The sequence below is a fragment of the Bos indicus genome, chromosome 5 (genome assembly GCF_029378745.1).
Source record: "Bos indicus isolate NIAB-ARS_2022 breed Sahiwal x Tharparkar chromosome 5, NIAB-ARS_B.indTharparkar_mat_pri_1.0, whole genome shotgun sequence".
NCBI lineage: Eukaryota > Metazoa > Chordata > Mammalia > Artiodactyla > Bovidae > Bos > Bos indicus.
In genome coordinates this window covers 47,066,967-47,089,859 of record NC_091764.1, presented here as the reverse complement: position 1 = coordinate 47,089,859, position 22,893 = coordinate 47,066,967, and the positions used below count along the sequence as shown (strand labels likewise).

Sequence of the window (22,893 nt, the reverse complement as noted above, 5' to 3'; positions counted from 1 at the left end):
GAATACTGGCGTGGGTTGCCATTCTGTTCTCCAGAGGATCTTCCTGGCCCAGAGATCAAACCTGGGTCTTCCACGTTGCAGGTGGATTCTCTACCATCTGAGCCATCTTTGTTCATTGGTTCCTTCAACAAAGAATTTACTGAATGTTAATGGTGTGAGAGTGGTGTTGAGTACTACTAATATCATAAAAAATAAAAATAGACAATGCACATATCTAATGAAACAATGAAGTGTACATGGGGAAGGGAGGGATAACAAGTTTTTATAAAAAGTAAATGAAGAAAATTGGTAAGAAGGTCCTACACTGGTTATTTATATTCTTTATTTATATGTATACAGTAAGTGCTCCATATACAATTGTTTAAAGAATGAAGCAATTACTATTTAATTTGAACTCCATGATTCCATGGTATCATAATACAGAAAAGTCAAATTTCATTATAAGGTATCATATCAGTGATTCCCCGATAGCTCAGCGGGTAAAGAATCCACCTGCAATGCGGGAGATGCAGGAGACACGGGTTTGATCCCTGAGTTGGGAAGATCCCCTGGAGAAGGAGATGGCAACCCACTCCAGTATTCTTACCTAGGAAATCCCATGGACAGAGGAGCCTGGTGGGCTACAGTCCAAAGGATCACAAAGAATCAGAGAGGACTGAGCTACTGAATGAACACCATGCATATCACTAATTCTCATGAGTGTGGGTTTCATAAGAAGGGGAACTTATAATCACCTGGAAAGGAGTTTTTTCCAACTCTCAAAGACCCATCAAAACCCAGGTCAATGACCCCTTCCTCCAGGAAGGCTTGTCCTAGGCTCACCTATCCCCATCTTTTCCAAGGGATCTAGGTCTGGGAGTTAGTGTCCTAAAGACCTTTTACTCTACTAGTTGGGACCCTAACAAGTTGGTAAGAGTGCTTAAACACAATGGAGGGTTTTGTTTTGTTTTGCTTTTTCATTTTAGAGTTTGAGCTGGTGGATAGTGGCTGGGGGTTAGGACATTGTAGGTGGCAGGTAGCATTGTTATATAAAGTCACCCAGAGACCTGGGTTCTTTCTATCTGAAATGTTATAGCTTGGCGTGCTCTCTTTACGGCCAAGAGTTTGGCTAACCATTGCCATGGCCAAGTCTCAGTCCAAAGGAGTAGAAAAATGGTAAAGTTTCCTTTGAAGAGCAGAACCAGTAAATTGCACATACTACTTCTGCCTGCTGCCAGCAGTATATGGCCATAGCTTATTGAACTCATGTAACAGAAAGCTGGTTTCTCCAGCTGAAATGGGTGGTTTCTCCCATTACCCTTGTTCTTGTGCTAAGAACAGGGGTAATGGGAGTTCACCAAGGAATGGATAAATTGGTATTGGAGGATATCTGATCATCACCCCTCACTTTAGTATATCATTATTATTCTCTGCTGTAACTGAGAACTTGTTTGGTCTTTGCGGGTGCTGATTTCAAAAAGTCTGTTCAGCAAAGAACCTGTATTCTACTCATCTTTGTTACCCTGGTATCAAGCATGGGGCCAGGCCTCTAAGGAGCATTCAATTGCTGTGCATTAGCTGTAGTATAGGCTCTAATGAAATTTCATTTTCTTCTTACAATAACCAGTCAGCAAGGAAAAATAAGTCCGTTGTATAGGTGCTGATATTTATAAACAAGCCCATGTAAAGACTCAATACATAGTGGGTTCAGTACTTGAAACCAAGCTTGTGTGACTCTTCAAATCCCTAGTTGTTACGGTGAAGCATGCTGGCATGTTTTAAGTCAACACCAGAACTTTAGGCCATTATTTTAAAATCTAGCCTCAAAATCTTTCACTAGCAATGTCAGAATTTTCAAGTGATTATTCTAATATCAACAGTCTTATTTTTATCCCACACCAATGCAAATTTTCTGAAGGACAAGTAACAAGAATTCTGTTGGTTAAAGACTTTTGAATTTATTATATAATCTTGAAAACATTTGAAATTTTAAAAAACGAGATCCTTAGTCACTTAAGTCATTACATATTGCTCTTACTTATGATTAAGCTTGTCACCCTTTAATTCTGTTCTAGAGAACTGTGGGGTTTATAATAATTTAAAAAATTTTTATTTTACTGTGGTAAAAACATTTAATATGTGGTCTATCCTCTTAACAGGTTTTTATTTTATTTGACCTATTTATTGGCCACGCCACACAGCAAGCAGGATCTTAAGCTCCTAGACCAGGGATTGAACTAGAGTCCCCCGCACTGGATGCACAGAGTCTTAACTACTGGAAGGAAGTACCCTCTTAACAGGTTTTTAAATGCACAATGTAGTATTAGTAACTATGCACACAATGCTGTATAGCAGAGCTCTACAACTGATTCATCTTACATAACCGAGCTTGTTGGCGGGAATGCCAAACAGTGCTGCTGCATGGAAAACAAAACGGAGGGCCTCCAGAAAATTAAAGATAAAACTGCCATACGATCCAGCAATCTGACTTTTGGATCTTTACTCAAAAAACTGAAATCAGGATCTCAAAGAGATAATTGCTCTCCCGTGTCCACTGCAACACTATTCACAATAGCCAAGTTGTGGAAATAACCCAGATTGATGGGTGAGAAAGAAAATTTACTATATACATACAGTGGAATGTTATTCAGCCTTTAAAAGAAATGAAATCCTACAATAATATCCTCTTAATTTAAGCTAGGCACTAGATCTTTGAAGCGAGATGTGAATGAAGCAATATTTGTAAATATTGTTCCTCACAAACACTTCTTCAGAAAACAAATAGGATTTTATTCAAGGAGTTTGAGAACTGCCAAGTGAAACAAAATTAAACATGTTTTTCAACCGAAGGACTTCAAGCTTCTATGCCACTGTGCATTGTGACTCTCAGGTATGAAGTAAACATTTCATCACACTGTATTTTTTTTTTTCATGGACTACCTTACTTTATGTGGTTCTTAAACTATCTAGGGAGAAGGCAATGCCACCCCACTCCAGTACTCTTGCCTGGAAAATCCCATGGACGGAGGAGCCTGGTAGGCTGCAGTCCATGGGGTCGCTAAGAGTCGGACACGACTGAGCGACTCCACTTTCACTTTTCACTTTCATGCATTGGAGAAGGAAATGGCAACCCACTCCAGTGTTCTTGCCTGGAGAATCCCAGGGACGGGAGCCTGGCGGGCTGCCATCTATGGGGTCCCACAGAGTCAGACACAACTGAAGCGACTTAGCAGCAGCAGCAAACTATCTAGTCTCAAGAATTCTTTACTGTCTTAACTATTATTGAGGACATCAAAGGGTATATAAGTTATATCTATTGATATTTACCATAATAAAGTAAAATTGAGAATTTGAAAGCATATTTATTAGTAATTTATTTTAAAATGACTTTTAATATAAGTAATATATTTTATAAAAATATCTACATTTCTCAAAATAAAAAAAATCAGCAAGACTATTGGCACTGTTTTATACTTTTATAAATCAAATATGTAGCTTAATAAGAAATAGCTGCATTTTCATGTCAGGTTCGGCATTTAATCTGTTGCAATATGTCATCTGATCAAAGCATACAAAGAAAATCCAACTTCATATGGACATTCAGTTGGAAAGGGAATTAGTATTTTAATAGCCTTTTCAGATAATTTTTGATATTTTGAATATTTTTGAATAAATATTGAATATTTTTGATACTACACCAGAAATCAAGAAGGGGTAGTTTCTTAAAAATTAGCTGCAATGTGGAATCTGAAACTTTGTCAATGAACTTTTTTGTACTCTGTTACATTAAAATTTATCAATCTAGGTGACATGTGAATGGACTTCACTTACACATGATTCTATAGCACCATGTTTTGGTCACTTAGAAAATAATGGTTCAATGAATTATGTAGTCTTGCAAATGTTGATGTATTTCATTATACCATATAAAACATCACAATAATTGTCACCACTCTTCCTAGAAAAGTCATTATTGGGAAATGACTAGCTCATGATGGTAGATACAAATGTCCCAAACTTCCAATTTTCACTTGAAAGCTCAAATTTTATCCTTGGCAACAAATACTATCTGTTGTTATATTTGAAGTGACAGGTTCATTTTGTTTATTTTCAAGAAAATACCTGCCAAATACCCAAGTCTGAATAACCATAGTTTGCTTGTCAGTTCTTTCAATAACATGTCATTTCATGGCAAAGTGGCTAGTTCAATTCACAACTCAGTCTGGCCACTGCTTTTTTCTCAAGACAGCCATAGTATTGATACTTTTGTATGCAACAGAAGTGTTCTAAAAGAACCTTCCATTTTGTGACTCAGAGTATAAAAACATGCTTATTGTTTTACCAAAGGCACTCATTTGTGAAACCCACTTTTTATTTTTAATTGCAAGTATACGATAGTGAAGAATAAATGACTGTTAGCACATTTTGAAGGGATTCCCTGGTGGCACAGATGCATTTTGATGCCACTGACTTGGTACTAAAGCTCCAGAGGTATTATCCACCATCAAGTAACAGCAAATAATGTAGACCCCCCAGGAGTCTATGGATTATACTTTGAGAACGCTGCTAAACAGAATCACTGTGAAGTAAAACAGAAAACAGCCTTGATTTTGTTATTTCCTCCAAGTTCTAACAAAAGGTTTTCCCCAAATTTTAGTGCAATGTAAAGCTTTAATCATTTCACAAGTATAAATGCCAACAACTTGTCTTTTACGTATACTTGATGTAGTACATGTGAAAGAAACAACTTTTAATTTAATATGTTTGTAACTGTTTCCACATGCATTGGTGGAAGAGGCCCTATGATTGCCCACCTCAGTTAATAGATCTGCCTCTATCCGATTTTCTTGGTAGGTAATACCCAAACTGTTGTGTATGTGTCAAAACCTTGTTCTTTTGGTGATTTTAAGGCTAGGGTTCCTAATTCAGTTTTTTTCAGTTCATGAGCTCAGCTGGTGAAAAGTTTTACAAAATTTAAAAATCAAATAGAGCAATGTATACCATAAAGTAGTAGCGATATCCATGGGGTCACAGAGAGTTGGACACGACTAAGCACACCCACCTCCAGCCAACACACATGGTAGATTGTGATAGAAACATCAGTGTTTAAAGATGTTAAGCAATCAACCTTTCAAATGTATTCTGTAAGTAATTACCCTATATTATTATTAGGTTGGGCTTCCCTGGTGGCTCAGAAAGGTAAAGAATCTGCCTGCCTATGCAGGAATTGCAGATCCGATTCCTGGGTCAGGAAAATCCCCTGGAGAAGGGAATGGCTACCCTAGTCCAGGATATTTTCCTGCAGAATCACATGGACAAAGGAGCCTGGTGGGTTACAGTCCATGGAGTCACAAAGAGTTTGGACACTACTGAGCAACTAACACACACACACATATCCATTTTTAGGTTACTTATGTCACAGGGCAATGATAGCAAAAACACATAAATTAAACCATTCGCTCAATAAATATTTACTGAATAGCTATTATGTACTAGGGACTGGGCTGGGCATGACAAAATACTTAATAAAGACATTTTAAAATAACACACCTTGCTATTTGAAACTATTAAGTTTGTTGTTGTTTTAGTCACTAAGTCTTGTTGGACTCTTTGCAACCCCATGGACTGCAGCCTGTGAGGCTCCTCTGTCGATGAGATTTCCCAGGCAAGAATACTGGGTTACCATTTCCTTCTCCAGCAGATCTTCCCGACCTAGGGATCGAACCCACATTTCCTCCATTGGCAGGCGGATTCTTTACTGCTGAGCCACCAGGGAAGCCCTGAAACTATTATATTTCTTATAATACCATTATAAGTTAATTTCTGAGATATATAGGTTCAAAATATCACACTAAACTGATAATTTTTAGTAGTCACTGTCAAAATTCAACCTAATCCTATTCAAGCATTTATAGTAAAATTATGAACTTGGTAGAAAAGAGTGAAATACAGTAAGAACTTTTACTTGACATTGTTTTAAAGATTTATCATCAGATAATAAGTACTATAAAAATGGTGCTAAAGACTGTGAATTTCAGCCAAACTATAGAGTTACAGGTGATTAAAGGTCAATGATTATTGGCTTTTTTTCTTCGCAACTGCCATGAGTATTCAATTTAGAAGCACCATGATACAAATAACTATGACTGTCTCCTAACATTTTGCTTTTTGCCATAAGGAATAAAGAAATACAAATATTGTGTTTTTTATAATTTTATAACTTGGATTGGGAAAAGTTTAAACAAGTATCAGCCTATAGAAATAAAAACATTATTCTTGTCAACATAATTTAGCCAGTGTTATATATTTTAATTTTTGGTACTGCTAACTAGTCTCCTAGTGAAATCAAGCTGATAGTAATTTAAAAATCTCTTTAATACACACTTATTCTTTTGTTTTTAGAAACAAATAAACCATTGAGATCATGAGTAACTCCACTCTCCTGAAAGTCTTGTGAAGTATGTGATCTCTTATGGAATGTGGGACTGATTATGGGATACGGAGCCCCCACTCCAATGAGGAGGGCATCTGTACACATCTTATCAAGCTTATCAAGTAAGTAACAATCAGTTCATGACCTGGGGGTAGGGGGTTGTGAGCATCACATCCCTGGACAACCACATTCATCCCAGGATGAACACCCAGGTGATGAGCATTTCTTACCGTGGACCAGAGGTAGAATAGGGGCTAAGTGATTGTATCGTGTGTGTGTGTGTGTGTGTGTGTGTGTGCATGTGCATGCATAGTATCCAAATAAATACGCCTTCTTGGGACCTCCCTGGCTTCCAAAGCAGGGGATGCAGGTTTGCTCCCTGGTTGGGGAGCTAAGATCCCATGTACCTCAGCCAAAAAACCAAAACATAAAACAGAAGCAGCACTGTAACAAATTCATAAAGGCTTTAAAAGTGGTCCAAATGAAAAAAAAAATCTTAAAAAAATGCTTTTTTTTTTCCTTTCAAAGAGTTGTTATTCAGAAAGCATCTTGAGGTTGGAATATGCAGATGGAAATGAATTAGACTGACCGTAAGTAACTTAAAAGCCTAGAAGCCATAAAGCAACATATGGAGAGGCAGAGTATGTGATAGAGGGTGGCTTCATCATTCTGTTTTCTTATTTTCACCTATAATGCTTTACAGCTAACAAAAGCTTACAGTTTCTCAGCATACCTATGAAAGGTTCCAAAGGTCAGTATGCCATTCCATTTACAAAGCCAAAGCTAGTGATGCAGAAATAGGTCTCTTACTGAAAATAGACCTGGTTACTACTTCCAGCAGAACCTGATGACTAACTGCACGACCTTGGGCAAATGACTTAACCTCTCTAGACTTGTTTTCTCATCTGTGAAATAAGAGGATCGAACAATACGACAGCTTATGTGACAGTTCTAAATCTGATTACATATCCTCAGATGTATAAATTTACACCTTGAATATTAAAACTTCCTAGGAAATTAAGGGAGTGTTGAAAAGAACTGTTTTTTACAATTATGTGCTATTTGGTACATGTTGGTAATGGTTCTCAAGTTGCTATCTTTGTATCTGTTTGGGGAGATTAAAATTCCTTGAGGATGGTGATCTCTAGATTTCTATGTGGTTAATTGCCCAATAATGTCTAGTAAAGTGTTTTGCACATTAACATTTTCAGGATAAAAAATGATGATCATTTAAAGCTTCTCTTGCTAAAGTATCAGTTTATAAGAAAATTGTACCTTCATTAAGATTCATCTTTCTTCTTCATCAGTATTTAGTACATGCTCTGGCATCTAACAACCACACGTATCAATCTCTATGGCAGACAAATTAGAATTCACTTCTTTGACTGAAAAAGTTGAGACATTTAATAGACGCAACACTGGAAATCAAGTATTTACTCAGTAAAAACCACCTGTGATACTTGGGGGCCTCCCTTGAGGCTCAGCTGGTAAAGAATCTGCCTGCAATGTGGGAGACCTGGGTTCAATCCCTGGGTTTGGAAGATCCCCTGGAGAAGGGAAAGGCTACCCACTCCAGTATTCTTGCCTGGAGAATCTCATGGACCGTATAGTTGGGTACAACTTAACGACTTTCACTTCAAAAAACTTGGGGCTTCCCTCATAGCTCAGTTGGTAAAGAATCTGCCTGCAATGTAGGAGACCCCAGTTTGATTCCTGGGTCAGGAAGATCCGCTGGAGAAAGCATAGGCTACCAACTCCAGTATTCTTGGGCTTCCCTGGTGGTTCAGCTGGTAAAGAATCCGCCTGCAACGCAGGAAACCCGGGTTCGATCATTTCTCTATACAATGCTTGCTAGACTTGAGGATCTTGATGCTAACTTAGAGCAACTGTGCAAGCTGGGACTCATAAGCCTTTACCCAGGACTCATGGGTAAAGAATTCTGAAAGAATTCAGAACTGGGGTAAGAGCACAAACCTCCCTCCCTTCCAGGCCCCAAACACCAACTTGTATCCACGTGCTTCTTATTGCCATGAGTGGACTACATTTCTTAACATGTAGGAAAGAAAATGCAATGCCATCCTCAGCTCTGAAATAGACAGCCTGGTAATTCCCAAGTGTAACCAGTTCTAATTGTGCTAATAGCTCTGTCCTTTCTAGAAGAGTACATACAAACGGGCTCCAGCTGTCCTGAGGACCTAATGTTTCATTCTTTGTACAAGCTTGACAAGTTTTCAATTGTTAATAGTATTAGCCATGATTGCCGTAATGTAACCATAGCAGAGGCGCCCTGAGTCTGCCAGGATTTTAAAAAGATGGGTGAGGCACATCCCTAAACACAGTTTCAAGGATGAGGCATTTTAATTGTCAACCAGAAAAATCTCATACATACACACAGAGAGGTGGGAAGTAGAGAAGCAAGAGCTACTGATTGAACCGGTACTCTCAGAGAGGGGCTGCTTTCAGGTAATGCTCCAAAGAGAAAAGAAAGGTGAAGAAAGACGCAGCAATGTGCAGCTGAGGTGAGGCCCCAGGCCCAGAAAAGACCTCTCCCCCAGGGCTGCCTCACAGGATCAGTCCCTCTTTGAATGGCACCGGGCAGTTACTGCTCGCCTCAAGACTCTGACTGGGGCTTTCTGATTTGACTGATTTGACATAACTCAGGGGATTTCATAGGACACTGACATTGCAAGTCTTTCACAGTTCAGCTTAAAAAAGGTCACCGCTGTAAGTTTTCAAGGGCTTTATTAATTTTTCTAAACGCCTCTCCTACTCCCTTGATACACAAATCATCTTCTTTGAAGTGCTTATATTACCACTATTTTTTGTCTATTTTTCATCTTCAGTTTTTAACTAGTTCAATTCTATGTTTAGGTTTGAGCAGTTTGTCCACATTTCCTTATCCATCTCATAAAACTCTGAAACTTTGATGAGATTTTCAATTTACACAGTTCTTCATTGTCATAAAGAGTAATCAGCAACAGCAGACACTTACAGATCTCTTAAAAAGGGAGAATGACTGAAAAAACTGGCAAAGCAAACATAGTGAATATAGGAGAGGTGGTTTCATAAGCACAAATTTCACAGGATTCCTAAGTAAATTTTTTTCATGCTATAACCATTTTTGCTTTGAAATTCATTTAACAGGAATTTTTAACAGCATTATTGTTATTACTTTTCTCTGTATGATTTTACACACACAGCATAAGTTAAATACTTATGCTTATTAGGAGTCTGCTTATTAGGCATGATAATATTATGTAGTACAAATGGAATTAACTGCCTTTTCTCCATGGGAAGATAGTTTAATATAAAAATGCCTCCATCCTTATTTTCAGGGATTAGTTCTAGAGTCAACTTGTTTGCCATCCTCCTCTGCCATCTGAGACTTTAGATCAGGACTTTGCCCTTATCCCACAGTTTCTTCATCTGTAAAATGGGCATAATGATATTCAGCATCTGTTTGATCAGGACTTTGCCCTTATCCCACAGTTTCTTCATCTGTAAAATGGGCATAATGATATTCAGCATCTGTTTGTAAAGATTCTTATAATAATCAGCACCTATAAATGTCAGCCGTTACTCTGCTGCTGCTGCTGTTGTAATAAAATGATGTGGATGCCCTTAGGATGACTAATAGCAAATTTCTTTTTTCCCTTTTTAAGGAATAAAACTACATTTAAAAACATTAAAAAGTATCCTTTGTCTCTGAAATTAAAATTTGGATTAAGAATTAAGGAACTAAACCTTTGGGACTTCCCTGGTGGTTCAGTGGCTAAGATTCTGTGCTCCCAATGCAGGGGGCCCATGTTTGATCCCTAGTGGGGGAATTATGATACCACATGCAGCAACTAAGCCTGGGTATTGCAACTATTGAGCCCCCGTGATCTAGAGCCCGTGTGCCACAACTAGAGAACTCCATGTGCTGCAATGAAGAGTCAGTGCAGCCAAAAGAAAAAAAAAGAATTATATCTGCTGCAGCCAGCACAGCAGGTAGGGATCGAAAGTAGTCGATGCCCAGTTTGGGAAAAAGAAACTAGAGACAGAATTGAAGTTTTAAAGATGGGACCAGGGAACTCAAGACCTCTTGGGTCAAGAGCCTTATTCCTCAGAACCACATCACTTTTATTTAGTGTCTTGGCAAGCAGAAAGTATCTGTTGTGCTACGATGAAGTCAGCCTCCTGTGTCCACGGTCACATCTCCCATTTTATTGATTACTTTAAACTATCTTTACTATTTTCTTGTACAAGGGCTATCCCCTAGCTGGAGGTCATGGACCCATATATGCCTTTGGAAAACATCTTAGTGTGTGCACAAGCAGCGATCTGAACCTGCGCTGACCCGGCGTTCTAAGGTCCACACTATGTTTTTCCTTAGCTTAGCAGGGCATGACAACCCCAACTGATCAACCCGATGTACTTTTATTTGGGTTATGCTGTATCGCTGTATTTTGCTTTTCTTCTTTTCCCATGGTGATTTTCTCCTGGCTTAGCCAGAGCAACAGGTGGCTGACTATTAACCCCTGCATATATCTTCCACTAATATTCAGTTTCTATAATTCCAAAGTACTTATAAAGAATTAGGCAAATTGAGAAGTTAGCAAAATGTTATTTTATGTTAATTGAGTCTAAGTCTTCAGTTCTATTCCTACTTCAAATGCTACTGGAGTTAGGTAAAGTGTCATCTAGAGAAATCTTTGTACTACATATATTAGATGAAAATGAAGCCACAGAAAAGAAAAAACAACACTGTATTACATTCTCTCCAAGGACAAAATAACTTAAAAGTAAAGAAACAATGATTTTCCTCTAAAGCTCAAAAATTTTAAACTCCACTGAACTACATACAAATTGGGATAAAGGGGAGAATAATTCTCAAAGTTTGAATGTATCATAAGCTCAATTCCTCTTTTCAAAATATTCACCTGGTTAGTCTGTGTTTGGCTTTGAAAATGCATAAAAGAGAATCTTTATCTGTGGAATTCTCCAGGGAAGAATGCTGGAGTGGGTAGCCATTCCCTTCTCCAGGGAATCTTCCCAACCCAAGGATTAAACCTGGGTCTCCTGCACTGCAGGCTAATTCTTTACCATTTGAGCCACCAGGGAAGCCAAAAGAGAGTCTAGGTAGAGCGAAATCAACATATAAACAACATACATCCTAAATATATTTTAGCATTTTCAAAATGATTAGCATCTTATTTAATACATATGGCTTGTGTTTCTCTCTTTGAGGTAAGCTTTTGCATATAAAGAGAAAAATCTGCCTTCATTGTATTACTATCTGCTGCATATCAAAACAAGAGTACCCAAGCACAGTGACTTAAAACAACACATACTCTGGGTCTGAGTCTGAGTGAGGTTTAGCTTGGTCCTCTCTTCTGGGTCTCACAGACCTCAATCAACATGTCAACTGGGCTGAGCTTTCATCTGAAACTCAACTGGGGAAGGGTCTACTTCCAAGCCTACTCAGTTGTTGGTGGAAGCTCCTTGAAGCTGTAAGACTGAGTTTCAGCCTCCTGCTGGAAGTCAGCTGGTGGCTGCCCTCTGCCTGTAGAAGCTGCTTGTAGATCTTGGCTACCCCAGGTTCCCCAATGTGCCTGCTTGCCCCCTCAAAATCAGGAAAGGAGAGAGAGGGGCCTCAGCATGACAGACACTGCAGTTTTACATCACATAATCACATACAAGTAATCACATATGCCCTGTCACTTTTCCCCTGTTCTATTGACTGGAAGCAAATCACTATCTACAGTCAAGGCTTCGATCACATAGTGCATAGGCACCCGCAGGCAAGAGCATGGAGAACCTTAAGAATCTGTCTGCAGGACTTCCCTGGTGATCCATCCAGTGGTCGAGAAACCGCCTGCCAATGCAGGAGACACAGGTTTGATGCTGGTCCAGAAAGAGCCCACACCCCACACAGCAATAAAGCATGTCTGTCACAACTATTGAGCCAGTGCTCTAGAGTCCGTGTTCCATAAAAAGAGAAGCCACTGCAATGAGAAGTTCACACACTGCAATGAAGAGTACCCCCACCTCGCTGCAACTAGAAAAAGTCCTCACACAGCAACAAAGACCCAGCACAGCCATCAATAAATACATAAACTTAATGCATTCTATTAAAAACAGAATCTGCACTCATGTATTTTAATACTTAGTAGATTCGTTTTTAGTGGAAGAGAAGGATGACAATATTGATTTCCTTAAGCCTAAAATGTCTACATTCCACATTTTCTCTTTTGTCCTCTCAATAATTGAGTAGTGGCCTTTTTGATGTATTATTTTGAAATGATGGTGAACACTAGCTATACATTTGCCTATAATTCAAATTTTAAAACAGATTCCTTTTCGTAAAAACGTATCTTTTTGGCCTAGCACAGAATAAGTGTGTCAGGTTCTAGAAAGGCTGGTGCTTAGACTTCTAGTTTTTTCAGCACTTGCTCAGTGGCTGGAGGCTGGCTGCTGAGAAGAGAGTATGACACAGTCTTTTCAAGGATCTTTCACTGGGAAATCCTTCAGCCTGTACTAGGAAGAAGAGACATCACTATCAAACACTGGGCTTACCGGGCATTCCTATGCCTCTGAATTCAAGATGGACCAGATATTTGTCCTAAGATGACATAATTTACCAGCAATATGGTGAGATGGTGACTTCATCTTAGTTCAACATTCATGCGACACCACTCTTTCTACAGGCTTAAACAAATTCAAGGTAGTCCTTGTGAATTGTAGATGACATGATCATGATTATGGATGATGCTCTATGTGACAGTAAAGGGTTAAAGAGATTGCCAAAGGCTATATGGAAAAGAACTTACAAGTAGGCATGATACCTGGAATTCTTGACATAATTGAGTTCACCTTTTAAAATGTGAGGCCATGCCATCCGTTTTCTAATCTATTGATATGCGGTACTCATATAATATGATGTGGAGATTACTGACATTATTAGTAACCAATACCTCACATCCCCATAGCTTTCACATTTTCAGAAGATATTTATAACTATTATTTCACTTTAGTTAAGTAAAAATGGAATCAAGGATGATTCATTTACCTCTATTGCTTTTTAGTCTGACTTTTATTATATGTAGTGAGTTTTATCTCTCTTTTACAATGGAAATTAAATTACCATCTTTTCTTTAAATATCAGCTCCAACTATTCTTCGCCTGAAGAAGCCTTCTGAGAGAGCCTTCTGGCCCCTGCTAGTACATTCTTCTACTTTTGTGTCTTTGCACAGAAGAGCTTTGCGTTACTCTGTCTCTTACTCTGAACATTCAGTTGTTTTCAAGGATATTTTATATTTCATTTGCTGGAAGGGAGGCTTCACCAAGGGAAGGGATTTCACTTGTTTTTAATTTTGGTCGGGGTTATGCTGTATGCCTCATAAATGTACTCCTGCTTATAGAAGCATTCGGCAAAGGGACCCATGATCTCACACTTGGTTGCTGATGAAAGGATCTTCAGAAAACATTTCCCCTACTTGTCCTTCTGTCTCTGTGGTAGGCTGAAAAAAGTGACCACCTTTTTCCCACCTTAGGTACTGATACTCATTTTACAAACTATTTGCAGTACTTTATTAATATTTTAAAGCATTATATAGTCCAGCATATTTTCTACTAATAAAAGGTGATTTTTAAACTTTTTTTAAAAATAACAGAATTTTTATCCAAAATTTTATATGGAAATCTCAATATATAAAAGAGATCAAAGCCATTTTGCTCTAATGAAAGGGGATGGTGGTGGATGGGGAACAGGTCTACCTTGCCTGCCACTCAGCCACCCCAGGACCTTCTCAGAGGCCTCAGGAAGCACCTGAAACTCTCTCTCTAAGGCAGCAATTGGGGCTTCTCTGGTGGCTGAGAAGGTAAAGACTCTGCCTGCAATGCAGAAGACCTAGGTTCAATCCCTGGTTCGGGAAGATCCCCTAGAGAAGACAATGGCTACCCACTCCAGTATTCTTGCCTGGGGAACTCTATGGACAAAGGAGCTGGGCAGGCTACAGTCCATGGGGTCACAAAGAGTCAGACACGACTGAGCAGTTAACACTTTCACACTTTTCACTTTCAAGGCAATAATAACTTCTGAGTCTCATTTCCAACAACTACTTGGGAGCTGGCCATGTAGCCAGGTTCAGATGTCCACAGCAAGTTGCTATCTTACCTGTACAAGGTGACACTTGGCTCTAATTTTCCAGGAAAGCTGATTAGTTCATGTTGATGTATTCACATTAGCATTATGTTAATATTATTGATATTGTCAAGGACTTTGAGATATCTTACATTAGCAATTTCCCTCAAGAATGACAAGAGAAAGAATGAACTGGCTGGGTCACCCCAAGTTTAAAGACAGGACTAATCAAGTTCTTTTCAAAATGTCATCTGTTGACCCAACCAACTTCATTGGACATCTTTCAAAGTCATAACAGCTAACAATGCTCACAAACAATGTTTCAAAGCAAATACTTCATCATTCATTTACAGTTTTTAAAACTGAGACTCAGAAGTTAGATAACTTTGCTGAGCTCATACAGCCTGAAAATGGCACTGCTGGAATCTGAACCCAGGTCAGTCTTGTTCCAAGGCATATGTTCTTTATAGATTTCTCCAAGGAGGTAGGCAAGGCCCCTTTGGAGGCACATGTTGTAAAACCCAGATTTACCTCTTAATTGCCAAGTTACTTAACCTCTGGAATGGCAAATCGATGGGGAAACAGTGGAAACAGTGTCAGACTTTAATTTTGGGGGCTCCAAAATCACTGCAGATAGTGACTGCAGCCATGAAATTAAAAGATGCTTACTCCTTGGAGGAAAGTTATAACCAACCTAGACAGCATATTAAAAAGCAGAGACATTACTTTGCTAACAAAGGTCCGTCTAGTCGAGGCTGTGGTTTTTCCTGTAGTCATGTATGGATGTGAGACTTGGACTATAAAGAAAGCTGAGTGCCGAAGAATTGATGCTTTTGAACTGAGGTGTTGGAGAAGACTGTTGAGAGTCCCTTGGACTGCAAGGAGATCCAACCAGTCCATTCTAAAGGAGATCAGTCCTGGGTGTTCATTGGAAGGACTGATGTTGAAGCTGAAATTCCAATACTTTGGCCACCTGATGTGAAGAGCTGACTCGTTTGAAAAGACTCTGATGCTGGGAAAGATTGAGGCAGGAGAAGAAGGGGACAACAGAGGATGAGATGGTTGGATGGCATCACCAACTCAATGGACATGAGTTTGGATAGACTCTGGGAGTTGCTGATGGACAGGGAGGCCTCACGTGCTGCAGTTCATGGGGTCGCAGAGTCAGACATGACTGAACGACTGAACTGAACTATCCTCTGGAAGCCTGTTTCCTTGCCTGTAAAATCAGGAAACCAAAAAACCTATCATATAGGCCACAGTGAAAACTAAATGAGTTAACATGTAAATGGTGATCGCAAAAGTCCCTGGAATAATCGTATAGTATATATTCTTAACCAGGGTTGTCATTTATTAATAAATTTAAGTTATGAAGGGCTTCACTGGTAGCTCAGCTGGTAAAGAATCTGCCTGCAATGCAGGAGACCCTGGTTCGATTCCTGGGTTGGGAAGATCAGCTGGAGAAGGGATAGGCTACCCACTCCAGTATTCTGGACTGGAGAATTCCATGGACTTGTATAGTCCATGGGGTTGCAAAGAAGTCAGGCAGGACTAGTGACTTTCACTTTCACTTGAGTTATGAGCCAGGCCTTCTACAGTAATTCTGTGCTTCTCTGTATTTTATCTAGAGTTGTGTTTGAAGAAATCCTGGCTTCTGCAAAAGATCAGGACAAGCTGTGAACTGAGACGAGTTACCTCTGAGACTTGCTTTGTGTACACTTACGACCTGTACATTCCTACCAAATTAGTTTCATGCTTAGAAAATACCAAGAGGTCACTTAACTCATCTTCATGCTGTGGCTTGGTCTCTTCTGAAATTATCTACCTCAGTTGGAAATAGCTCCAGAGAAAGAGGTTTTATGGCTTCCTATGGTAACTGATTCAAATGTCAGATGTGGACAGACCCAAAGCCATGAGCACTGTGCTGTGGGCTTCATCTGGGGCATGAGGTCAGGAATACCTAAAATCTTCCTCTAGAGACCTGGGCCATTTTACAAAGGGGCTTCTTGAATTTCAGCTGGTATCCTTCCTTCTAAATCAATGCCTAGCCCATTCTTCCTTTCATCGGTTCTTGGAATTAATGAATATCTCTATTTAAAAACTGTATCATCTGTACAGGAAAAAAAGTTATGTTCCTTTCAGAACTGCAGAGCTCAGTAAGGAAGTGATTTACTGCAAACTGAGCTGTGTTAAGGGAGCAAACTCGGGTTGTGCTGGGCGAGGGTGAGGGGTGAGTACTGAACTGGTAACAGTGAGGTGTTAAGAAAACCTCTAGCCTGGGAATAAGAAGAAACAGATTCTGCAACACTGACTTTTTATCTGGCCTTAGGCAGATACAACGGAGAAGGCAATGGCACGCCACTCCAGTACTCTTGCCTGGAAAATCCTATGGACGGAGAAGCCTGGTAGGCTGCAGTCCATGGGGTCGCTAAGAGTCGGATATGACTGAGTGACTTCACTTTCACTTTTCACTTTCATGCATTGGAGAAGGAAATAGCAACCCACTCCAGTGTTCTTGCCTGGACCTATGGGGTCGCACAGAGTCAGACACGACTGAAGTGACTTAGCAGCAGTAGCAACAGGCAGATAAAAAGTGTGTAAGGCTTTATACACTGACTGTTTATCTGGCCTTAGGCAGTCCCATAAAAAGGGGATGATGATAACTATGCTGCTTATTTTAAAGGCGTGTTGTGACAATCAACTGAGATCATGTTAAGCAAAGCGTGTCAGTGACTATAAGATACTGTGTAACAGGTGGTTCTTGGCGGGGGTGGTGGGGGGAAGACTTGGACACCACCAGGCAAAGTCTCTGACCCACAATCCCAGCAGCATGACCACAGGTGCCTCAACTTTCTGAGCTCCTTCCACCTTTGCAGAAGAGGGTTTGCATCAAGAGGTGGTCCTCCTGCTGGCTCTCAAAGTGAGGACGTGGCTTACAGAGACAGGGAGATGGAACCTAGCCGATGGAACTAAGGATGGAACTAAGGGCCGAACTTGACTCAGGAATGCCCAATGCTGCTTAAACCTGGGGTCATCACTACACAGAGCAGCCAGCTTTCCTGGCTGCTGTAAGTGCTGGTATCAAGGACAGTGTTTGAGTGGGTCTAGGCTAGGACATGGAGAAGGCAATGGCACCCCACTCCAGTACTCTTGCCTGGAAAATCCCATGGATGGAGGAGCCTGGTGGGCTGCAGTCCATGGGGTCACGAAGAGTCGGACACGACTGCGCAACTTCACTTTCACTTTTCACTTTCATGCATTGGAGAAGGAAATGGCAACCCACTCCAGTGTTCTTGCCTGGAGAATCCCAGGGACGGGGGAGCCTGGTGGGCTGCCGTCTATGGGGTCGCACAGAGTCGGACACGACTGAAGCGACTTAGCAGCAGCAGCAGCAGCAGGCTAGGACAAGGCTGTCTATTTTACAGGTGCCCCGGGTCAGGGCTCCGAGGCAGGGTGTACACCCCATAGTGGTCCTTCTGAGTATTTGACCCTTGCCATCCTCCTCTTTATTCTGGCCTGAGAGCAGCACTGCTTTCCTTCTCTTCAGAAGCATCACCACTATGGTCAACCACTCTTTGCTGGGCTAGATGTGAGACCCTTAAAACCCCCATCTCCCCACCCCACCCCTGCTCCAGAGGGATCCAGGGTGTCCTCACATCACTCAGTGACTCTGCCATGCAGTGTCCCTTTCTGCTGGCGAAGCAGGTCTCTCTCCTGTGTCACTGAGCCCAAGCTTCCACCTCTTCTCTCCTCCTCCTCCTCCGTTCACATCCATCCTCCCTGCCTTCACCAGGAACCCGCATCCTCCCAAACCCTAGTGGGAACCCTCACCATCAACCTTAGACTTAGGATTCCTGTCATCATGATTACTGGCATTTGAAAATCACCCTGAAGTTGGATACTGTGTACAGCTATGCAAAACAAGTCACATTTTTACTTTCCTTTAAAAAAAAAAAAGTTCAAGAATTGAGAATAGAGAGAAAAGCCTTAATAGATAATGATAGACAAAGTGTATCAAAGGCTTACTATGTGCCCAGCATCAGATAACAGTTTAAAAGGATTATATCCTTTAATCCTCCATACAGACCAATGAGTTAGGCATTACTCTTATTAGCTCCACTTAACAAATGATTACACTGAGTCTTTAGGGATATTGTATCACTCTACTTTACACACTTAATAAGTGGTAGAATCAGGATTTAAATCATATATTTCACTGCCTTTGTGAAATAATTAAGCAATGGCTTTCTACTGCTAACTGACAGCTTAGTATATGTATGAGAAAACAGTAACTCTGAATTAATACAGATGTATGATAAAGCAAGATAAAGAGATAATAATCCTAAGGGGAAAATGAAATTAAAGATCTTCCTTAGGATCAAGGAAAACCAAGGTTTCATTAAACAGCAATTAATACTAGTCAAATTAGCAACCAGTATGTTAGCATTTCTTTGTATCTTGTTCTCCATTGCATTTGCTTCAAATAAGCTTCAAATATTTGAGGTTTGCTGGTGATTCCTATCTTTTTAGCAGGAGCATACAACTGGCTAGACCACGTGCTCAGTCTCTTCAGTTGTGTCCTCCTCTTTGCGACCCCACGGACTGTAGACCACCAGGCTCCTTTGTCCATGGGATTTTTCATGCAAGAATACTGGAGTGGGTTGCCATTTCCTCCTCCAGGGGATCTTTCCAACCCAGTGATCAAGCCTGCGTCTCCTGTGTTTCCTGCATTGGCAGGTGGATTCTTTACCGTTGAGTCACCTGGTACACATAGATAATAAAAAGAGCTCTTTTATCTAAGCCTGCTACTGCTATTGGTAAGGAGTTAAGGCTCCAAGAAAATAACAAACACAACATGATGGTTTCACCATCCCAGTGTGTCTAGGATCTCCGTGCCCATCCAAGATACAATGAGTAAGTATTCCTTATGGCTAACATCACACACTTCTAAATGTTTGAAAGAGCCCAGGCCTAGGAGCAAGACCTCATATCCTCCAGAAAATGCCTACCTCCCCCAAGCCTTCTCTGGCTTCCAGATCTGGGTCTTCACATGTGCCGCCCTATTATACAAGCCTGTCCCTAGATAATGGGAGCTTTCAGGCAGAAACGCAGTGGCAATTACATTAGCGTGCTCTTCAAAACATCTTTTAAAACAAGCCATAGCTCTTGGAGTAAAAACGTCTTCAGAAGGAGTCCCACACCACCTTCTCTGAAATTGATTTCACTAAATTTGGAGATAAATTACAACAAGTATACTTTTCCTAAATATTTATTTATATTTATTTATTTGACTGTGCTGAGTCTTTGTTACAGCATGCAGTTCCCGGATCAAGGATTGAACCCAGGCCCCCTGCATTGGGAGCTTTTTGTCTTGGCCACTAGACCACCAGGGAAGTCCCAACAAGTATACTATTTTTAAACACATGTACTTTTTACTTTTAACTGTAAATAATGAAATAATGAGAACTCCTTCATTAGGAAGATGAGACACAAGCATTGATAAAAACGCCTTCATTAATATCATGGATTAATGGCCAGCAGGAGTCCTTCTTTTGTGTTCACCCTTCCAGATTTGAAATAAGAAATATCATTAATAGGCCTCATTTGCAGGCTGGCAGTGGGTTGCTCCACTAAAAGAATGAGTGATGATTAGTTCATCTGAGGCGGAGAATGTTTATGGCTCAAGTTGGGAAGCTAGACTATTAAAGCAGTCCACTGCTCTTTCAAAGAAAGGAAGGGTACATTCATGATGTCCTTCTCTTCAAAGCCCATCCTTTAAATGAGGGTTATAGAGGAGGAAATGTATGCTTTTATCCAAATGATAACTGATGTCAAACAATCTAACATGGAATCAATTCCATTTGTACCAAATCATCAGATTCTGACACTTATGATTTATTTCCCTAAACTCATTATTCATGGCTTTTCCTTTTCCAAGAAAAAGTTAGTAATGACTTTATTCTCTCATCAAATTAAATTAATACATATGTACCTAGTCCCTACCATGAGCCATACTGTTAGGGGAAGCACACAGATTGAAACCGCCCACTCTAGCCAGGCACCATAGTAACCATCTGCATGAGTGGTTTTATGACAGGAGATCCTGATAAGGAATATGGAACTAATAAGCCACCACCAACCGGAAGAGTTCGGGAAAGGTCAAAAGGAGACACCGCATGTCCGTCCACTTCCCAGAATCCCTCTTGCTAGCATCGGTCTTGGCTGAGCGATGCCTGCGCCACCAGGAAAGACTCTGAATTAGAATGATTGGCCAAAGACCACCCAGAAACTAATCCCATCATCATAAAACCCGAGACTGCGAGCCACGGGGCAGAGCAGTTCTCCTGGGTTCCTTTACCCTACTGCTCTCCACCTGGTGCCCTTTCCCAATAAAATCTTTTGCTTTGTCAGCAGATGTGTCTCCTCGGACAATTCATTTCTGAGTGTTAGACAAAAGCCCAGTTTCAGGCCCTGGAAGGGGTCCCCCTTCCTGCAACAATACCACACCAGCAGGATACAAAGGTAAATAAGGCATTGTTCTAATCTTCAAAATCTCACCCTAGAATAAGAGGGAGATTTAGGGAAGAGCTGTATTAACAACGGTAGCTAAAACTGTACAAAGAAAGGACAAAGAAGCAACTGATTGATGCTGCTTGGATGAGTCAAGGAAGGTTTCAGAGCAAACAATGACTGAGCCAATCATTGATCAGTACTTTGTACTTTCCAAAAAGAAGGGCTTTCCTACAACAGGCACCAAGGTCCAGAGGCCCAGTATAATTAGTCCAGCGTGTTATGTCTGCAGGAAGAGTATAAATAGGAAGGAAAGTTTGGAAAGGTAAAGTAATAGAAGGACATATATCAGAGTTAATATCTGATCTTGCAAACAGTGAATAGTCACAAATCGATATGAGTTTTAGAAAAATCACTGATGAGCAGCGTGGAGAGTGAACTGCAGAAGGGTGGTAGGGAGCCCATAAGAAACCTACGGTAGTAGTCCAGACAGGCAGTAGTCCAGGCAGGCAGAGGGTAGGAACTAGGGCAGGAGTGGCAGGGTGGAGAAGAAAGGTCAAATGTTTTCTGAAGGAAGAATAAACAGGTGAGCATCCATTGATAAACCTGAGTTCTTCGAGAAAAGGATTACAGAATCTGCTACCAAATCCAAACTCATTCTGCTCGCTGCAAGATAGGTCAGTACACCGAGAGGTGACGTGTTGACACAAGGAATATGACTTTATTCAGACAGAGAATATGATACACTAGTGTCTCCAAAGAAAAAAAAAAACATCAGTGTCTGGATGCCAGCTTCTTTTATAGAATAGAGAAGGAGAGGAGGTGAGGATGTATGTAAAAAGGCCTTTTGTCTTGCAAAATAGGAAGAGATGTTAACTTCTTTTCCGTAGCCATTCACAAGTGGGCAGGGTCCCCTGAAGCAGGCCATTAGGTATGATTATAATACAAAAGGCTTTCCAGGTGGCTCTAGAGGTAAAGATGGAGAAGGAAATGGCAACCCATTCCAGTACTCTTGCCTGGAGAATCCCACGGATGTGACAGTCCCTGGGGTCGCAAAGAGTCCGACAGGACTGAGCGACTTCGCTTTTGCTTTCTAGTGGTAAAGAACCTGCCTGCCAATGCAAGAGACATAAGAGACACAGGTTCAGGTTCCATCCCTGGGTTGGGAAGACCCCCTGGAGGAGGGCATGGCAACCCACTCCAGCATTCTTGCCTGGAAAATCCCACGGACAGAGGAGCCTGGTGGGCTACAGTCCATGGGGTCCCAAAGAGTTGGACACGACTGGAGCAACTTAGCATGCACACACATAATTACAAAAGCAACCGAAAACCAAGGTGAAAGTCAAAGAAACAGATCCAACATGGAGTCAGAATTGGCTCTTCCTTGTTACAAATCCCACAGGAGAACAGTATTAGGAGTAAGGGAATGAGTTCATGCTTTCCAGAACAGCAATGCGTGAAGTAGAAGAAATACTCTTCATTCATTCATCTATCCCTGGGTACTACTTATGTTTCTATGTATTTTAGAGTACTAATTTTAAAACCTTTAAAAATACTCCAAGTGTTTCAAAGTGAGAAAGCTTGGTGGGTGATGGGTAAAATCGTTAGCAGATAGAGAGATGAGGTTAGACCATCAGAATTACATTAACGAGACAGGACTGCCTGCCCTGAGCAAAGGCAGGAGATGCCCTCTCCGATCAGACAAGACTCCTGCCAGGAGCAAAGGTGTGACATGCTCACTCATGCATGGAGACAAATCAACTTAGACATAATAAAGCCAAAGGATTTGATTAGGAATGTTTGGGATCAGTGACTAGGTTAAAATAACAGGAAAGGAAAGCACAAG

General features: G+C 40.6%; 1 protein-coding gene across 6 annotated transcripts in view; it reads right to left on the bottom strand.

The window, feature by feature from the left end:
- GRIP1 (glutamate receptor interacting protein 1) overlaps positions 1-22,893 on the bottom strand; it is a 502,117-nt gene extending 479,224 nt beyond the window's left edge. For 3 of the 6 annotated variants that reach the window (XM_070789345.1, XM_070789349.1, XM_070789350.1), the window contains exon 1: positions 1-22,892. This exon is cut by the window's left edge and continues 21,447 nt beyond it. The gene's annotated coding sequence lies outside the window, so the exon portion shown is untranslated. The other 3 variants (XM_070789351.1, XM_070789352.1, XM_070789346.1) reach the window with 2 other exon arrangements.